Below are 12,338 nucleotides of genomic sequence, written 5' to 3'. Positions count from 1 at the left end.
TTTTCTCTCGATGTGATATTTCAACTCAAAAGGTAAATTCAAAGTGATCTTTGACAAATATTTTTTCGTCATTGACCATTACAGACAGTATACGATGTTGACATGACAGTTGTTAAAAGTCCAAAGGTTGGCAACAAACTTTGAAAAAGTTTGGTAAATGTTTCTTTGAAAATGGTTTTCAAAGTTTGGTAAATGTTTCTTTGAAAAATATTTTTCAAAGTTGGGTAAAGTTTGGTAGATGTTTGTTGAAAATAGGAATGAGTAAATTCACTTTAGTCATTTCACTATAGGGTATTTTCAAAGATTAGTCCATAAGTTTCAACTATAAATACCCTAACTCATTTAGCTTCAAAACCATCCCAAAAATTATTTTTTTCTCCCAATACTAGAGAGTTTTCTTGTGAGTAGTGAGTGTTTTGTAAACACCTGTAAATTTTCTCTCTTAGTAAAAGATTTGCAGCAGTCCGGAGACGTAAACAAATTGGCTGAACTCCGTTATCAATTTCGAGTATTATTTTTCCGTTTTTATTTCGTATTCTCACTAATCTGGTTATAGGGAAATTACTCGTACTCGGTTTATTTCCTAACAACTGGCATCAAAGCTTTTGGTTGTGAATTTTGTCAATTTTTTTGCGATGTTACTATTCATTACTATTCACATGAATATTGAATTTTATGAATAGTAAAAAAATTTGGCGATACGAGCTTGTCGACGGAGGTGTTCTAATACACGGTGGTTCGCAAGAATTGTCATAAACGATCCAAACGAAACCTGATTTGAGTGGGAGCGATGGCTGCAGACGAAGGGAAGGTGAAAATTGAAAAGTTCGATGGTGCGGACTTTGGCTTTTGGAAGATACAAATCGAATATTTTTTGGTAAAAAAAATCTATATCAACCTCTCTCAGGAAATCAACCATAGGGCATGAAGAATTAAGACTGGGCTCATCTCGACAAACAAGCCCTCGGAGTTATCCGACTGACGTTATCCCGCAATGTTGCTTTCAACATAGCAAAAAAAAGACCATGGCGGGTCTTATGGCAGCTCTCTCCAGTATGTATGAGAAGCCATCAGCCTCAAACAAAGTGCACTTGATGAGGCGATTATTCAATTTGCGGATGATGGAAGGGGCATCGATGACACAACACCTAAATGAACTTAACACAATCACAACCCAGTTGAGTTCAGTGGAAATTGAATTTGATGATGAAGTTCGAGCTTTAATTCTCTTATCATCTCTACCAGACAGTTGGAATGCTACTTTTACAGCAGTTAGCAGCTCGTCAGGAAATAGTAAATTGAAATTCGACGATGTTCGGGATCTGGCACTGAGCGAAGAAATTCGACGGAGAGAATCGGGTGAAGCATCAACCTCCTCAGCCTTGCACACGGAGTCCAGAGGGAGAACTTCATAAAGAAATTCAAATCGTGGCAGATCGAAATCTAGAAGGGGCAAATCAAGAACAAGAAAGAAAGATTTTACCTGTTATAATTGTGGCAAGAAGGGTCACTTTAAAAGAGATTGTCGAGCACTGAAGAAAGATACTAGTGCACAAAAATCTGCCAACATGACAGAGGAAACAGGTGATGTCATGATTCTAAGCGTCAACACTCCGATTGAATCATGAATCTTGAATTCAAGGGCATCTTTCCACTCCACCTCATGCCGAGAAATCATGGAGAACTATGTCAATGGTGATTTTGGGAATGTTCATCTAGCTGATGATGAAACCTTGAAGATCGTCGGAAAATGAGACATCCAATTAAAGTTGCCAAACCAGACCACCTGGACGTTGAAAGGAGTGAGACATATTCCTGGCCTCAAAAGAAATTTGATTTCTGTAGGACAACTTGATGGAGAAGGATATAACACAACCTTTTTAGGCTGTGAATGGAATATTACCAAAAGAGCACTCGTCATTGCTCGTGGTAAGAAGACCGATACTCTCTATGTAACCTCAAATTTAGATAATATCATTACAGTAGCATATGCTGATGGAAAATCAAACATATGGCACCAAAGGCTTGGCCATATGAGCGAGAAAGAGATGAAAACACTTTTGTCAAAGAGGAAGTTACCAGATCTAAAGAATGTAGATGTCGGACTATGTGAGGATTGCATCTTTGGCAAACAAAAGAAAGTCAGCTTTGCAAAGATTGGTGAGACATCCAAGGCTGAAAAGTTAGAGTTGGTTCATACTGATGTATGGGGACCATCTCTAGTTCCATCTCTTGCAGGCTCATTATATTATGCCACATTCATCGATGATTCTACAAGGAACGTGTGAGTTTATTTTCTGAAGAAGAAATCAGAAGTCTATGATACCTTCAGAAAATGGAAGGTCATGGTGGAAAATGAGACTGGTTTGAAAGTCAAGCGGTTGAGGTCTGACAATTGAAGAGTGTACAAAAATAGAAGATTCAGAGATTTTTGCGCAAACAATGGGAACGTGCCAGAAGCATGAGGATACATGCCGGATTGCCCAAATTTCTATGGGCTGAAGCTATCAACACTGTAGCTTACTTGATCAACCGTGGGCCCTCAGTTCCTTTGGATGGCAGAATACCAGAGGAAGTTTGGAGCAAGAAAGAAATAAATCTTTCACACTTAAAAGTGTTTGGTTGTATTTCTTATGTACACATAGACTCTGCTGAAAGAAGTAAACTTGATGCTAAGTCCAACAAATGTGTCTTTTTTGGTTATGGCGGTGATGAGTTCGGTTACCGATTTTGGGACTACGAAAATCGTAAGATCATCAGAAGCATAAACGTCATTTTCAATGAGAATGTGATGTACAAAGACAGGTCAACCATAGAATCAAGTATCTCAAATACTGAAGCTGAAACAAAGGAATTTGCTGAGTTCAAGGAGATTTCTGGAAATGATGTTCAGATCAGTCCTGAAGCAGTTCAAGAAGAACCAGTCACACCAGAACTGAGACGCTCCTCCAGAATTCCTAAACTAACCCAACGGTATTCTCCTTCTTTGCACTACTTGTTGTTGACTGACAATGGTGAACCAGAGTGCTATGATGAAGCAATGCAAGTGGAGGATTCAGTCAAGTGGGAGTCTTCAATGAAAGATGAGATTGACTCACTTATGTCAAATCAGACGTGGGAATTAGTTGAATTACCACCAGGCAAGAAAGCGCTCCACAACAAGTGGATTTATAGGATCAAGGAAAAGCACGATGGGAGCAAACGCTACAAAGCAATATTGGTTGTCAAAGGTTTTCAGCAAAATGAAGGTATTGACTACAATTAAATTTTCTCTTCAGTTGTAAAACTGTCTACAATCAGACTGGTGTTGAAAATTGTAGCTGCAGAAAATTTATATCTTGAACAGTTAGATGTAAAGACAGCTTTCCTTCATGGTGATTTAGATGAAGAAATCTATATGAGGCAGTCAGAAGACTTCATAGAGGCAGGCAAGAAAAACCTGGTATGCAGGTTGAAGAAGAGCTTGTATGGTTTAAAACAAGTTCCTAGACAGTGGTACAAGAAGTTTGATAGCTTCATGGGTAGTAGTGGTTTTACCTACATCAAGAGATTTGACAATAGCTTTATTATTTTATTGTTGTACATTGATGACATGCTCGTTGCAGGCTCAAACATGCAAGAGATTATAAACTTGAAGCAAAAATTGTCGAATTAGTTTGCTATGAAGGATCTGGGCGCTGCAAAGCAGATTCTTGGGATGATGATTAAGAGAGACACAAAGTCGATGACTTTGATGTTATCACAGGCTGAGTACATCAACAAAGTACTCTCCAGGTTCAACATGCAAGATGCTAAACCAGTAAGTACACCTTTAGGTGTTCATTTTAGACTCTCCAGAGAACAGTCACCAAAGACGGAGGAAGAACATGCACACATGGTGAAGGTGCCATATGCCTCAACAATTGGAAGTTTAATGTATACCATGGTTTGTACGAGACCAGATATTGCTCAAGCAGTGGGAGCTGTTAGCAGGTACATGAATAATCCAGGCAAGGTACACTGGGAAGCAGTCAAATGGATCCTCAGATATCTGTGGGGTACCACAAATAAAACACTTTGTTTCAAAGGTGGATATACGATACTGACAGGCTATGTAGATGCTAACTTAGCCGGAAATGTTGACATCAGAAAGAGCACTACAGGGTATGTCTATACTCTAGGAGGTACTGCAGTGGGTTGGGTTTCTCAACTACAGAAGATAGTTGCTCTCTCCACAACTGAAGCAGAATATGTCGCTGTTACGAAAGCCAGCAAGGAGATGGTCTGGCTCCAAAGTTTCTTGGAAGAGTTAGGCAAGAAACAAGAAAACAATGTCTTGTATTGCGATAGTCAAAGTGCTATCCATCTAGCAAAGAATTTGTCTTTTCATTACAGGACGAAGCACATACAATTGTGATATCATTTTATTCGGTCTCTTCTGGAAGATGAGATTTTGAAACTTGAAAAGATTAGCGGAGCTCAAAATACGGCAGACATGTTGACAAAGACGGTGACCACGGACAAACTGAAGTTGTGTTTAGCTTCAGTTAGCATGCAAGAATAACAAGACTAGAAATGTTGTTGCATCGATCGAGGTGTGAAGACATATTAAAATCAGTCTTCAAGTGGGAGATTGTTAAAAGTCCAAAGGTTGGCAACCAACTTTGAAAATAGTTTTCAAAGTTTGGTAAATGTTTATTTGAAAATGACTTTCAAAGTTTGGTAAATGTTTCTTTGAAAAATATTTTTTCAAAGTTTGGTAAAGTTTGGTAGATGTTTGTTGAAAATAGGAATGGGTAAATTCACTTTAGTCATTGCACTGTAGGGTATTTTCAAAGATTAGTCCCTAAGTTTCAACTATAAATACCCTAGCTCATTTAGCTTCAAAATCATCCCAAAATCCCAAAAATCATTTCTTTCTCCCAATACTAGAGAGTTTTCTTGTGAGTAGTGAGTGTTTTGTAAACACCTGTAAATTTTCTCTCTTAGTAAAAGATCTGCAGCAGTCCGGAGACGTAAGCAAATTGGCTGAATTCCGTTATTAATTTCGAGTATTATTTTTCCGCTTTTATTTCGCATTCTCACTAATCTGGTTATAGGAAAATTACTCGTACTCGGTTTATTTCCTGACAACAGTCAACAGTGATAGATTAATATGGCCGATGACATGACATATTGACTAAATTGGTAATTCAAACATAATAGATGGATTGTCACATTAGTATTATGGACTGTCATGTCAACTTCTTAAACTGACAAATTAATACTGTAACGATCAACGACGAAAAATATTGATCAAACTACCATATTAAATTTATTTTCTAAATTGAACAACTACTTTTCGTTGACGGAAAGAATAATACCAACGTGACATTAATTTTTTTAATTACATATAACCATGACAATAAATAACCAACTGAGGGGAAAAAATACACCCACTCCTCTTCCTAATGCCTACGTGACCCTCTTTATAGTAATAAATTAATAGGTGTTCGATATAAGCGCTTGTGATTTGCCTAAATCCTACAAACTCATCCCTAACCTCATCACCTGCAAACCCACTAACGATTATTAAAAACTATGAATTTGAATTACCACAAGTATATAAATAGTTTATCCACTATAAGTTATTTTCTTATTAAATCTTTTGATTATTAAAAATTAAAAAAAATAATTTTTAATTATAATATGTTATTTTGTTGAGTTCTCTTACTATCAAAAGTTACAACATAATCACTTAATTATTTATTATATTATAAATTCATCATTTTTCGTTAAAAATTGACGATAGACTAAGTTGGATGTTAATATGTGTCTGAGATGTGAAATAATTTGATCCAAAAATCTCAAACAACTATCATATCTCAAACAACATACTAACATTAAGTTGAGACTTGTTAATTTTTTTAACGAAAAATTGTGAGTTTGGAACATAATAAATAATCGGTTGATCATTTTATAACTTTTAATTATCGATGGACTCAATAAAATAACATCTTATAGTCATGAGACAAATTTGGACTAGAGAAAGCAATATCCTATAGTCGAATGATCATTCATATACTTTACCCTTTTAAATCTATTTTATTTTCTTCAAATTAAATAATGCATTGTATTATTTAAACTCATCACATATCTACTACCCACAGAGGGTATGACTTTTTACATTTATACCAGTTCACTACCCATTAAACTTATACCCGTTTTCTCCCTAGTTAGAGCGAGTGTGGTACAAAATCCACAAAATTGTATCCATATGCCATCCTTAGATTTTAGGGTGCGAGTCTTTCAACAAAAAAATTATGCATACACAAAAATTTAAACTCGAATTTTTACTTAAATAATATCAATTTACTTACCGGTTGGAGCAATCATATTGGATATATTTTTTTGACGTAATGCAACAAAATAACCATAATGTTTGACAGTAGTGTAAAATTTACCCGTATTATTATTTTTGAAACATTTGTGCACTGAAAGTTTTTTTTTTGGTAAAAAATAACCCATACTGGATGAAAACCGTCAGTCAACTGACGGTCAACGTAGAGTGTTGACTAAGCGTGCGCACTCGTCAAAAGAAAAAGTTGATGTGGAAGTCCATGTCATCGATATCGCTAACGTGACATTGTCACGTTATTTTTAAAAAAAAAATGTTATTTATGTTTTATATTATTAATTTAACACGTGTCACTCTTTCTTCATGACACGTGTCACTCTTTCTTTTTTCTTTTCATTATTTCTTTTGTCATCCTCAATCGACACCCACCATTCCAATCGTTTCATACCCCCTTTATCATTCTTCTCTGATTTTGCATTTGTTAAACTACTCAAAGACGCCACAGAAGCGATTCAATCACTATTAGGTCTCTCTTTGTTCTCAGTCCCAATCCATTACATCACATAATCTTTCACTTTCCCGCTCTACACCGGAGCTGCCACATTATCTTGTTTCCGCCACCAATCGCTACCAAAACTGTTATTTATTCATTTCTCACCACTCTCCAAAACACTTAAATTCCCCTCTGAGACACTGCCTTTCTCCATCATTTCAGGAGATACCACAAGCGGTTCCGGGGAAGCAGCAACTGTAACAGCCTCTGCATTCAGCGGTGATTCCGTAACCGTAACTGAAACTAGCGATTGATCTACCGCCAAGCTGAATTCGTCGACTCCAGTGGCTACACTCTCAGTTCAGCTACAGATCCATAATCCTCGGCTATTTCCACTAATTTCCTCATATTTCAACCTTGTTAATCCGAAATTTGCACTTTTGGCTGAGAAATTCTGATCCAACAAAACTTTAATAGGTTTGATATCTCCATGCATTATCGGAGGATCCAATCCATGGAGATATTCGAGTCCCTTGGCAATATCGACAACAATTCGGAAATCGTTGTTTCCAATTCATTAATTACGGGCATTTCCGGTGAAGCAACGCGTCTTGCAGATTACCGTTCAGCATGAGCTCATAAACCATGAGCATATGGCGTCAATTCTGGTTGTAAGAGAATCCATGGACCGAGACGACGAGGGAAGAGTCGAGCTTTGAAGCGAAAAAGAGCTCGTTTGGAACTCCCGTTCTCGCCCTGGAGCGAGTCGACGTCCATCATCTTGACGGCGACAGTCTGATTGCCGTTGTTGTGGTTTCCATCGTGGTGATTAAGGATGGTAGCGTAGTAGACGGAGCCAAATCCCCCCTGATCGAGGCGATAAGAGGCGGAGAGCCAAAAAAACACGGCGAGAGACCCAAGTGCATTTAACCATTTTCATAGTGCACCAATCGTTCAGTGACATATGTCATTCTCTGATTGATTCGAATTAATCAGAGAATTGATATATGTCATTATCTGATTGATTTAAATTAATAATATAAAAATATAAATAATAATTTTAAAAAAATGATATGGCAATGCCATGTTTTAAAAATTAGAAGACCTAAATGTAAGAGTCTGAAAAATTTAGTGACTGTTTATATAATTTACATTAACGACAGTGAAACGACTGTTACGTCGGTGATCATATTGGAAATGAACTAAATGTTTGGTGACTGTATTATAAGTTTTAAAAGTCGAGATCTACTGCTAACAATAATATTATCCTCAACATCTGAAAAGTTCAATGATCATTTATATACTTTAATCTTAATTTAATTAAGGTTGCTAACAATAATATTATCCTCAACACAACTGCATCGGTAATCAAATCAGATCCACTGCTAATTAAAATATGGGTAAACTACATGTTTAGTACATATATTATTAGTTTTGTTTCGTTTAAGTGCCTATACTTTTATTTTTTTTTAAAAAATCACGACTAAATGTTTAGTTTTTATTTAATTTTAGTATCAATTTAAACATAATGTTAATTTTTGATTTTTTTTTTTGAAAGTTTAGGTACTAAAATAGTTAAAACGGACAGTTTAGGCATTAAACACATTAAATTTTTGGGTAAAGTACAAAAATGGTCCTCTAATTACAGAGTATTATTTTATTATGTCCAATGACTATTAAAAGTTATAAAATGTTTCCCGACTATAAAGTGTTACTTTGTTGAGTCTATCAACTATTAAAAGTTACAAAATAGACATTTGACTATTTGTTATGTTCCAAACTAGTCATTTTTTGTTAAAATATGTACGATGTTCTAAGTTGAACGTTAACATGATGATTCTATAATCTAAAACCTTAGGCTGAACTAGGAATTTATTATAGTTAGGGTTAAAATATTTTTTGTTTTTTCATAAAATATAGTTTTTTAATTGAGGGAGCTTGATATATTTTTCTTTATTTATTTTTCAAAAAAAAAATTATATTAATTAATACTTAAAAAATAATTGGTGGGGGTTGGCCCCTCGTCGTTTCACCCGTCTCAAACGACTACATATCTCAACATCATGGTAACATCCAACTTAAACAATCGATATTTTTTTAGTGGAGAAGGATGAGTCTTGAACATAATAAATAGTTAAGTGATCATTTTGTAACTTTTACTAGTCGAGGGACTTAATAAAACAATATTTTATAGTCAAATGATTATTTTCTAATTTTTAATATTCGAATAACTTAATAAAATAATACTCTATAATCGAGGGACTATTTATATATTTTGCCCTAAGTTTTTAATGATGAAGTACTAAAATAAAAATAAAATTAAATATTAGATACATTTTTAAAAAAATTAAAAGTTTAATATTAAAACAAATCAAAACTTATAATCTAAATACTAATAGTGTAGTTTACACTTAAAAGATATAATACACTTTCACCTTGCGTGCACTCACCATCAATGTTCGTATATTCCTATGCTTTAAAATGCATTATTCGTATATCTTAAATATATTTACCGTCACCGAGACAGTTGTCGGAGTACGTAAAATTGGAGGCCTGCACACTGTAATAGATGTGGGTATACGGGTTACCCGTCCGTTTAGTCCGCGGGTTTTAACGGTGTGGACTTAAACAAAAAGGTTTAAAAAGCTCACAATCATAAATGATTTTAAATTCTAAGGCCCGCGGCCCATCCATTTAACTCCCGGGTTAAACGGGCTTACCAGCAGCCTATTAAATAAATATAATTTTAAATACTTTAAATGCAATAAAAATAATGTTCTAACTTGTTACACCTTTAAAAATGATCCAGTAACTTGAAAAAGAAGGTAGCACAGTCAAAAAATAAATAATATTTAAATTTTATTTTAAATAGCAAAAAATGATTATAAAATAATATTTTTTAAATTTTTTAATCATTAATATATATATATATTCATATATAACGATATAATTACTTAAACTCAAATAAAAAAAATATTCACTTATATCACCAAATTGAAAAACAAAAAAAAATAATAACCACATTATACTTTTATAAAACACGGTTATTTAATGCTATAATATGAAGACACAAAAGTGTTTGCAAGCAGAAATTCAAACAGAAAAATTCAACAAAGTCAAACATTATACAAATCTAACAAATTTTCTTTTGTAAAAACCTTTAAAAGTTGAAAAGTATGTTTTTAATTTTTTCTTTTATTTTTTTTTCTTATTTTTAATCCAAATATTACGTATTATGTGATATATTATTAAAATATCACATAACTTTTTATAATTAAAGAACGAAATAAATAACATCATTCATGAAAAAAATAAATGTCAATATTAAATAAAAAAATCTTTAAATACCAAACTGATAATAATGTAAAATTTAAAAGACTAAAATACTATATAAATCTTTTAATTTTTATTTTTTAAAATGAAGAATAATTTGATACATTGTAAATGAAAAAAAAATATTAAGCAGCGGTAGAATTATGACAAATGTCCTAATAATTTTAAGAACTACAATGGTTATAAGTAACATTATATTTATAGGTAATTTATTTTCTTTTTCTATAAAATTATTTAAGTTTATTTTATATAAAATTTTATAAATTTTAAATTAAGCGAGCTATTGTGACTTCGCGGGCTACCCGCGGTTATATCCATTAAACTCGCGAGTTTAACGGTCCGTACTAAAAATCTCACAATTTACACGAAATTCAATTTTTGATGTCTAAAATTCATACGAATCACAGATTAAACGGGTAACCCGCGGACCTTAGTCCGTATACCACCTCTACACTGCAGAGTGGGATACAGACTCGTAGCATGATCAGTGAGGTGACAAGCAAGATATCTGTTGCAAAATAGTACCTTGAGCCAGCTCTTAACGGAACAAATTAAAAAAACAAAAATCAAACATATCAAAATCGATTGTTTAATTATTAAACATGTTAACTTTTTAGTTATGAATATTAAAATAAAATAAAAATTAAATCTTACATATAATTAGAGACGAAATTAAAATTAAATATTAATAAGGGTTGAAATATTAGATTATTTAAAAAAATATAAAGACTTATTAGATATTTAAACTCAAAATTAAACACGAATAAGTGACTTTAGTGATCAAGGAAATTATTGTTATCCTTGTGATTCCGAGTTCAACCATTGCGTATGTAAGAGTATGAGCGTTCATTGTCAAATACTTAAAAGAATTTGTATATATACTACCTTACATTTACCATAAAATTATAATAAAAAACTCAACATTCAGAAGATAACTTATAAGTTGTCTAATATTTAAACTTGCAATGACCTAAATTGTAATTAGACTAAACATTTGAGAACACGTACTTATTATTCTTTAATTCGACTACTACTTAATTAAATATTTTTTAAATTTAAATATTTTTTAAATTTAAATATTTTTTTAAATTAATTAAAATATAATTAAATTAAATTATATATAATATATAAATTTTAACAGAAGTTGAAGTTCATCAGACCCTAAAAGAGCTCATCCCTATATATAATTTAAAATTTAAGTATTAAATTATACCTTAATAGATAGTTTAGATACCAAATTCATAGTTTACCCGGTTTATTTTTATGTGTGGACAGGTGACAGACTCTGAGAGAGAGAGAGAGAGAGAGAGAGAGAGAGAGAGAGAGAGGTATTGGGCTCAACTCAATGTCTAAAGTATTATTTAATATACTAATTTTTAATATTTATAATATTATAACATTACTTAATTCTAATTTAAATGATTTTTTATATTGATATATATATATATATATATTTCGTGTTTTTATATGTAATTTACATATATAATATAAAGTTGATGGACTCGACTTAAACTTGAAAATTAATATACTAATTACTAAAAATTTTGAGTTATTCCAATTATATTTTACGACTCGATTTAAACTTAAAATTTTTTCAAGCTAAATCGAATCTAATAAAAAAATTTGATTTTTTGAATCGAGTTTTATTCACCCTTACTTGTGTTCTATTTTCCCATTTCTTGCATGAATCTGTTCACCTTCACCATCATGATTAACCTTGGCTTAATCCTCTCTTTACAAGTAAACCTCGCTCATTAAGCAAACCCTGTTTTATCACACTTTTCTTTTGGGTTAATCCATTTCAGAAGGGACCGTACAAAAGCTGTGGCGTAAACCAGGAAAAATGGCAGAAGATAAATTCAAAAGAAAGCGTGTAATGGGGCAACGTAAAGCGAATGAGGGTATCCCCACCTGATCCCTCTCTCCTTCACTGCACCACCTAGGGCTATGCCTAGGCCTATGCCTGCGACTCTAGACTTATGCAAATATTCTCTAACGTTATAGTTTCTATTTCAAATATATATTGATTAGTTAAGTTTCCCTTCAAAGTAACTATTAAATAAATATTATTTTATAATTATTTTAAACTATCGAAAGAAATTATCAATTAATTATATTAAAAAATATATTGATTTGATCATTAATAAGATAAATTACATGTTTGACTGTGTTTGTGGGCTATAAACAATTTGAGTT

Source organism: Hibiscus syriacus, unplaced genomic scaffold (genome assembly GCF_006381635.1).
Source record: "Hibiscus syriacus cultivar Baekdansim isolate YM2019G1 unplaced genomic scaffold, ASM638163v2 tig00112632_pilon, whole genome shotgun sequence".
In the NCBI taxonomy this organism is placed as follows: Eukaryota; Viridiplantae; Streptophyta; class Magnoliopsida; order Malvales; family Malvaceae; genus Hibiscus; species Hibiscus syriacus.
This window is presented reverse-complemented; position numbering follows the sequence as displayed.